Source organism: Crocuta crocuta, unplaced genomic scaffold, assembly GCF_008692635.1.
Source record: "Crocuta crocuta isolate KB4526 unplaced genomic scaffold, BGI_CrCroc_1.0 scaffold9, whole genome shotgun sequence".
NCBI classification, from domain to species: Eukaryota; Metazoa; Chordata; class Mammalia; order Carnivora; family Hyaenidae; genus Crocuta; species Crocuta crocuta.
Window position 1 is genome coordinate 10,512,477 of NW_027551567.1, and position 7,640 is coordinate 10,520,116.

A 7,640-nucleotide genomic window follows, 5' to 3' on the forward strand; every position below is an offset into this window, starting at 1 on the left:
TTTTGCATAGATAAATGAATAATTTCCTCTTAGGATAAAAAAATACTTCACCCAACACAATAAATACAATGGACAAATTAATATTAATTTAAAGTAATAATTTCAGAAAGAACATATATAAAGGATCAACTTTAAAGACTTAACATTTTTAGAAATCAATATTTATTCATTAATAAAATTTAAAAGATAGGCACTTCTTACCAAAACAAAGAAAGAAGAGAGATTTGGTAGAAAAACTTGGAATCTCTAACTCTTTTTATTGTATAGGAAAATTGGCAAATAACATATTCTTCAATTATTAATAATGCAGTAAAATACTTCAGTGATGAAAGGAAATATCTTGAAATATATTTTATTTTGGTACATTATTGACTCTGTTGTTATGAGTGAACTGCTTTTTTGGTATATACTGCTTATTTCTGGAGTGAAATCAAATCAAAAATCAAAATGGGAAACTGCCAAAGGGAGAAGTGAGTTGAGTCTGAGACATGGCATGAAAAACAAGGAATATGATTAGATGAAGAAACTTTTTCTTGAAGGATGACTTCATTGTTATTCTTTTTACCAAAGAAATATCCCCAAGCATCAAAAATGAAGCTAAAGGGAGCTAAAGATATCAAAAGATAATGCTTAATTAACAGACTCAATAATAAGGAGGTGGGGGGTGCCTAGGTGGCTCAGTCAGTCAAGTGTCTGACTTCGACTCAGGTCATCATCTCATGGTCATTAGTCAAGCCCCGCATGGGAGTGTCTGCTATCAGTGCAAAGCCCACTTTGGATCCTCTGCCTCCCCTCTCTCTGTCCCGCCATTGCTCACTATCTCTCAAAAATAAATAAAAACCTTAAAAACACACACACAAGGAGGCTGACTTCTCTTATGAACATAAGCTTTTTTGAAGTTTCTGCCTTGTTAGTAATGACATAGAAATAGTAATACTTCCCCTATATAAATAATGATAGATTGATTTATTAAAGAGTGATTAAAATGACCAGCCTATATTCTGAGATCTAGCGTTGCTTACCTGGACAGGGAAAAAGTAGCAAAGACATGGTGGACTATGAGAAAGAATAACATGATTTAAAAACAAAATCATTCAAGTCTTGATATATAGTGCAATTAATCTTTTCAAATTTGCTTTATGATTTAGCATATACACTGGTAAATTAACACCTCTTTGCTTTCACTTGAAAAGTTAACCATGTGACAGGGCTCCTGGGTGGGTCAGTTGGTTGGGTGTCCGACTTCGGCTCAGGTCTTGATCCCACGTTTTGTGGGTTGGAGCCCTGCGTCGGGCTCCGTGCTGACAGCTAGCTCAGAGCCTGGAGCCTATTTTAGATTCTGTGTCTCCTCCTCTCTCTGACTCTCCCCTGCTCACGCTGTCTCTCTCAGAAATAAATAAAACATTAAAAAAATGTTTTTTAAGAAAAGTTAACCATGTGAATAAGCAACATTTTCTTTCTTTCTTTTTTTAATGTAGGTTTCCCAGAAATGTTTTGCAGCTTTAAGCAAAAGTTTCTCCTGAATATGTACTTATTTACATGGTTTTAACATGACAGAAAAAAATAAAAACCAAATACAAAACAGTTATATTTTTAAGGCATAAGAAGAGCTGATTACTTTGGTGTTAAATTACCAGCTATAATTTGGGTAGAGGCAGGAGATTACTGGGCCAAAAATATCCACTCTGAGGCCTGAGTGATACAGATTCTTAATTTATCCCCAGGGGATAACTTTATGGGGGTGTCATTCTATATTACTTTTACAACACATCTGCTTGTTCTGTTGCCCCACTCTGCAATCAGGCTACATGAAGGACTTGTCATGTGACACTCTTTTTGAGTATAAGTTAAAGTTATGGATTCTATGTACAGAAAGTATAAACACACATTTGCATACAATTTTTAAATGTTCTTAGATTTCAAAGCACCTGTGTATCTGGTCCCAGGTTAAGAAATTATTTTGCAATGATACATATGCCATGAACTTGCCTTTTCATTAAACAGCCTTTTCCTTGACATTGAAGTCTATATAACTTCCACAATGTGGAATATTCTCAGCTGCCAGTGGGTATAATGCTTGCTGGAAGATAGAACAGTAAAGAAGAGGATCTTTGCCAGCCAGTAGTAAACCCCAGAAGGGTACATGCCAGCACACAAAGGGAATGAACAAGTCCTAAATACTACAGTCTGTCCTCACTGACAGCCCAAAGAAGTCAAACTTAAATTTGTCTAATGTTCAAATTTTAGCTTTTGATTTTATGGTAGATTTGATAGACAAATGTATATTTTACATAAATAATTATAGAATAATTTCTATCTTTCCTCTTCTAAATGGTTAAAAATATGTCTTTATGGCTTCTCAACTAATCATCATGGGGAAAAAATGGACACAAAAGAAAACATGGCTGGTTTCCAACTTTTTTTGCGAAGAACAGTGCAGTGGCAAAGAAGAATTAGGTACAGCAGTTAAATCTTTTGCTTAAGTTTCTTCTTTTTCTTTTCCTTTTTTTTTCACAATTAGGAAATGCATTCATCATACAAATTCTTACTGTCAGATTGATCCCAATAGCTTACACTGAAGACCTTTTATGAAGCTGATGGGTAAAAATTATATGAGTCAAGCTCCAAGATGAATACAACAATGAAAAGCTTTTTTTCTCCTCTTGGGGAAAAGTCAGAATTTTTAGCGTCAAAGTTTTAAAATATTACTAAAAAATAAGCATAATGTAAGAGAGATAAGTTAGTCAAATTTGGGTGAGATAAATATTTTAAAAGTGGAAGAATGTACTTCTGCTTCCAGAGAAGATGGACTAGCAGGGACTGAATTTACTCGCCTGACCAAAACAAATTAAAAAATGAATAAATATATGAATCATTGGTTTTCAAGAAATTGGACATCAGGAAATGAGTGACAATGATCCAATGAAACAGAACACAAATGAGATGAGCACCAAGATTGCCCCCAGTGTATTGCCTATAAACAGACATCAAGTCTGGCTATCAATAAAAAAAGTACAGGGGCGCCTGGGTGGCTCACTTGGTTAAGCATCCAACTCTTGGTTTTCACTCAGGTCATGATCTCACAGTTTGTGAATTCAAGCTCCACATTGTGCTCCACGCTGACAGTATGGGACCTGCTTGGGATTCTCTCTCTCTCCATCTCTCTCTGCCCCTCTCCTGCTCATGCTGTCTTTCTCTCTCAAAATAAATACACTTAAAAAAAAAAAAGTACAAAGCACACTGAAAAGGCTAAACTCCCTCCCCCACCAAAACCAAAAGAACACAATTTGAAGAAAAGGAGCAAGCATCAGAACCAGACATGCCAGGTATGTTGGAATTATCGGACCAGGAATTTGAAACAACTATGATTAATATGCCAAGGACTCCAATAGATAAAGTAAACAGAATGCATGAACATATAAAAAATGTGAGCAGAGATATAGAAATTTGGTTCTAAGAAAGACTCAAAAAGAAATACTAGGGATAAAAAATACTGTAACAAAGAATACTTTTGATGGGCTTATTAGTACACTGGATATGGTGTACTAATCTCTGAGCTTATTAGTACACTGGATATGGTATAAAGAATCTCTGAGCTTGATGATATATTCAGAGAAATCTCAAAAACTGAAAGGCAAAGAGAATAAAGACTGAGAAAACCATAACAGGATATCTAAGGACTGTGGGACAACTACAAAAGGTGTGATAAAGTATAATCGGAATACCATAAAGAGAAGAGAGAGAGAATGGAATAGGAGAAATATTTGAAACCATAATAATTGAGAATTTTTCTCAAATTAATGTCAGACACCAATTCACAAATTCAGGAATCTCAGAGAACACCAAGAAGGATAAAACCCAAAAACCTTACACCTAAGCATATCATTGTCAAAGATAAAGAAAAAATTCTTCAAAAAACAAAACAAAACAAAAATAAAAACCAACAGAGAGAAAAAACACCTTACCTATAGAGGAAAAAAGGTAATAATTATATCCAACTTCTCCTAAGATACTATGCAAGTAAGAAAGTAGAGTGAAATACTTAAAGTATTAACAGAAAAAAAATCAACCTGGAATTCTGTATCCTGTGAAATTATCCTCCAAAAATGAAGGAGAAACAAAGACTTCCTCAGACAAATTGATACTGAGGGAATTTGTTGCTGGTAAACGAACCTGCAATAAATGTTAAACAAAGTTCTTTAGAGAGAAGGAAAATCAATATAGGTTAGAAACTTAAATCTACATAAAGAAAAGAAGAGCATTGAAGAAGGAATAAATGAAGATAAAATAAAAACTTTTGTTTATCTTATTCTTAATTGATCTAATAGATAACGGCTTGTTCAAAATAACAATAGCAACAATGTATTTGGTTATGTATTCCTATGTATGTGTGTACGCCTATGTGTGCATACATATGGTTGTGTATGCTTATATATAAGTGAAATGTATGACTGCAGTGATACAAGGGAAAAGACAGAGGAATAGGATTATTTTGTTATTATAAGGTATTCATACTACTTGTGATGTAGTAGAGAGTTATTTGAAAGTGGAATTGGATTAGTTGTAAATGTAGGTGGAAAATTCTAGGGCAACAACTGAGAAAAGTAAAAAAAAATATCTATATACCTATATATATAATTGATATGCTAAGAAAAGAGAGAAAATGGTGTCATATAAAATGTTCAATTAAAACCATAAAAGGCAGAAAAAGAGTAGAAGACAAAATTAGGAACAAAGAATAAGGACAACAAGTGGAAAAAATTAACAAATATGGTAGATATTGATCCAACTGTATCAATAATCATTTTGAATGTCAGTGTTCTAAATGCATCAATTAATAGATGGAAAGACAAATATAAATTAAAATAAAATTGGGAATTAAATATAAACTTAAAATACATAGAGACAAATATAGATTAAAAGTTAGTGAATGGAGAAATATATACAGTATGAACACTAATTTAAAAAGAACAATAGTAGCTATATTAATTTCAAATAGAGCAGACATCAAAGCAAAGAAAGTTATCAGAGATAAAGATATACATTACATAATGACAAAGCAGTTAATTCTTCAAGAAGACATAACAGTCTTTAACATGTATTCACCTAAAACAGAGTGTCAAACTACATAAGGCAAAATCTATAGACCAGGGAAGAGAATTAGATGGATCCATTATCATAGTTGGAGACTTCACTACCCTTCTACCAGATACTAACATATTCAGAAGGCAGAAAATCAGAAAGATACAACAACGCCAACAATGACATAATTGACAACTATATCCTATTTCATCTAACAACAATAGAATATACATTTTTCTCAAGTTCACATCGAACATTCACCAAGATAAACCACATTCTGGGCCATAAAACACACCTTAATTTAAAACAATAGAAATCAAACAATGTCTGCTCTCAGACCACAATGGAACCAAACTTGAAATCAATAACAGAAAGATAATTGGAAAATCCCAAAATATATGGTGATAAACAACACACTTCTTAACAACAGAGGGATCAAAGAAGAAATATCAAGAGAAATTTTTTAATATTTTGAATTAAATGAAAATGAAAGCACAATTTATCAAAACTTGTAGGATGCAGTAGGGGGAAATTTATAGCATTGAATGCATATATTTAAAAAAGATAAAAGAGCTAAAATCAACAATCCAAATTTCCACTGTGGAAACTGGAAAAAGATAAGCAAATTAAATCTAAAGTAAGCAGAAGAAAAGAAACAATAAGAATTAGAGCAGAGTACTCACTTCGGCAGCACATATACTAAAAAAAAAAAAAAAATGGGAAAGATACAGAAATTAGCATGTTCCTTGTGCAAGAATGACACACATTTTTTTGAAATGTTTCATATTTTTCACTATATTGTACACCTGAAGCGAATATAATACTGCATGTTAACAATATTGGAATTAAAATGAAAATGTAATATAAAAATTATCACAAATTACATTAAATAAAGAATTACAGCAGAAATCAAAACAGGAAAAAAATGGGATACCAATAGGAAAAAAATCAACAAAATCAAAGGCTAGATCTTTGAAGAGATCAACGAAATCAATAAGTGTCTAGCCAGACTAACAAAGAAAAACAAGACACAAGTTATTAATATCAGAAATGAAAGAGGGAACATCACTATAGATCCCATGGGTATTAAGAGGATAATAGAGGAATACTATGAACAACTCTATACCTACAAATTTTACAAATTAGATGAACTGGACCAGTTCTTTAAAAGACACAATTTCCAAAACCCACACAAGAAGAAACACAAAATCTGAATAGATCTGTATCTATCTAGTAAGGAAATTGAATCCATGATTAACAACCTTCCAAAACAGAAAACACCAAGCCCAGATGGGTTCACTGGGCGAGTATGTCAAATATTTAAGGAAGAAATTATAATTCTTTACAATCTCTTTCAGAGAATAGAAGCAGAGAGAATGCCTCCTAACTTATTTTATGAGCCTGCATACAAAACTAGACAAAGACATTAAAGAAAATAAAACTATACCAATATCTCTCATCAACATAGATGCAAAGATTTTCAACAAAATATCTATTTCCTATATACCACCAATCAAGTGGAATTTGAGATTAAAAAATACAATAACATTTTCATAGCACCCAAAAACATGAAATATGTAGTTATAAATCTAACAAAATACATACAAAAATCTGTGTGACGAGAACTACCAAACTGATGAACAAAATCAAAGAAGAATAAAGAAATGGAGAGATATTCCATGTTCATGGATACAAAGATTCAATACTGTCAAGATTTCTTTTCTTCGCAACTTGATCTATAGATGTGATGCAATTCCAATTGCATCACAGAAATCTCAACAATAATTCTGTGAATACGGACAAACTGATTCTAAAGATTATATACAGAGGTAAAAGATCTAGAATAGCCAACACAATATTGAGGAAGAAGAACAAAACTGGAGAACTGAAACTACTGACCTTTAATACTTATTATAAAGCCACAGTAATCAAGACAGTGTGGTATTGGTGAAATAATAGACAATGGAGCAGTATAGAGAGCCCAGCCAGATGAATCTAGACACAGACTTTACACCCTTTACAAAAATTAACTCCAAATGGATCACAGACCTTAGTAAAATGCAAAACTATAAAACTCCTAGAAGATATCATAGAAGAAAATCTAGATGAACCAGTATGACAATGACTGCTTAGATTCAACACCAAAGTCACAGTCCATAAAAGAAATAATCGTTTAGCTGGACTTCATTACAATTAAAAACTTCTTTGTGAAAAGCAATATCAAGAAAATGAAAGACAAGCGATAGACTGGGAGAAAATATTTACAAAATACACATCTGATTAGAGATTCTTACCCAAAATATACAAAGAACTCTTAAAACTTAATAAGAAAACAAACAATCCAATTTTTAAAATGGGCCAAAGACCTTAGTAGACACCTAACCAAAGAAGATATACAGATGGCAAATATCTATATGAAAGGATGCTCAACATTATAAGTCATCAAGGAAATGCCAACAGTGAGATACACTATTAGTATCTAATAGATACACTAATAGATACACATCTATTAGTACTTATGGACAAAATTCAGAACACTGACATACCAAATGCTGGCG

The 7,640-nt window shown here is 32.5% G+C and overlaps 1 pseudogene; it reads left to right on the forward strand.

Moving 5' to 3' along the window:
- The first annotated feature begins 5,790 nt into the window (after positions 1-5,790).
- LOC144220206 (U6 spliceosomal RNA) lies at positions 5,791-5,873 on the forward strand (annotated as a pseudogene).
- The last annotated feature ends 1,767 nt before the right edge of the window (positions 5,874-7,640 follow it).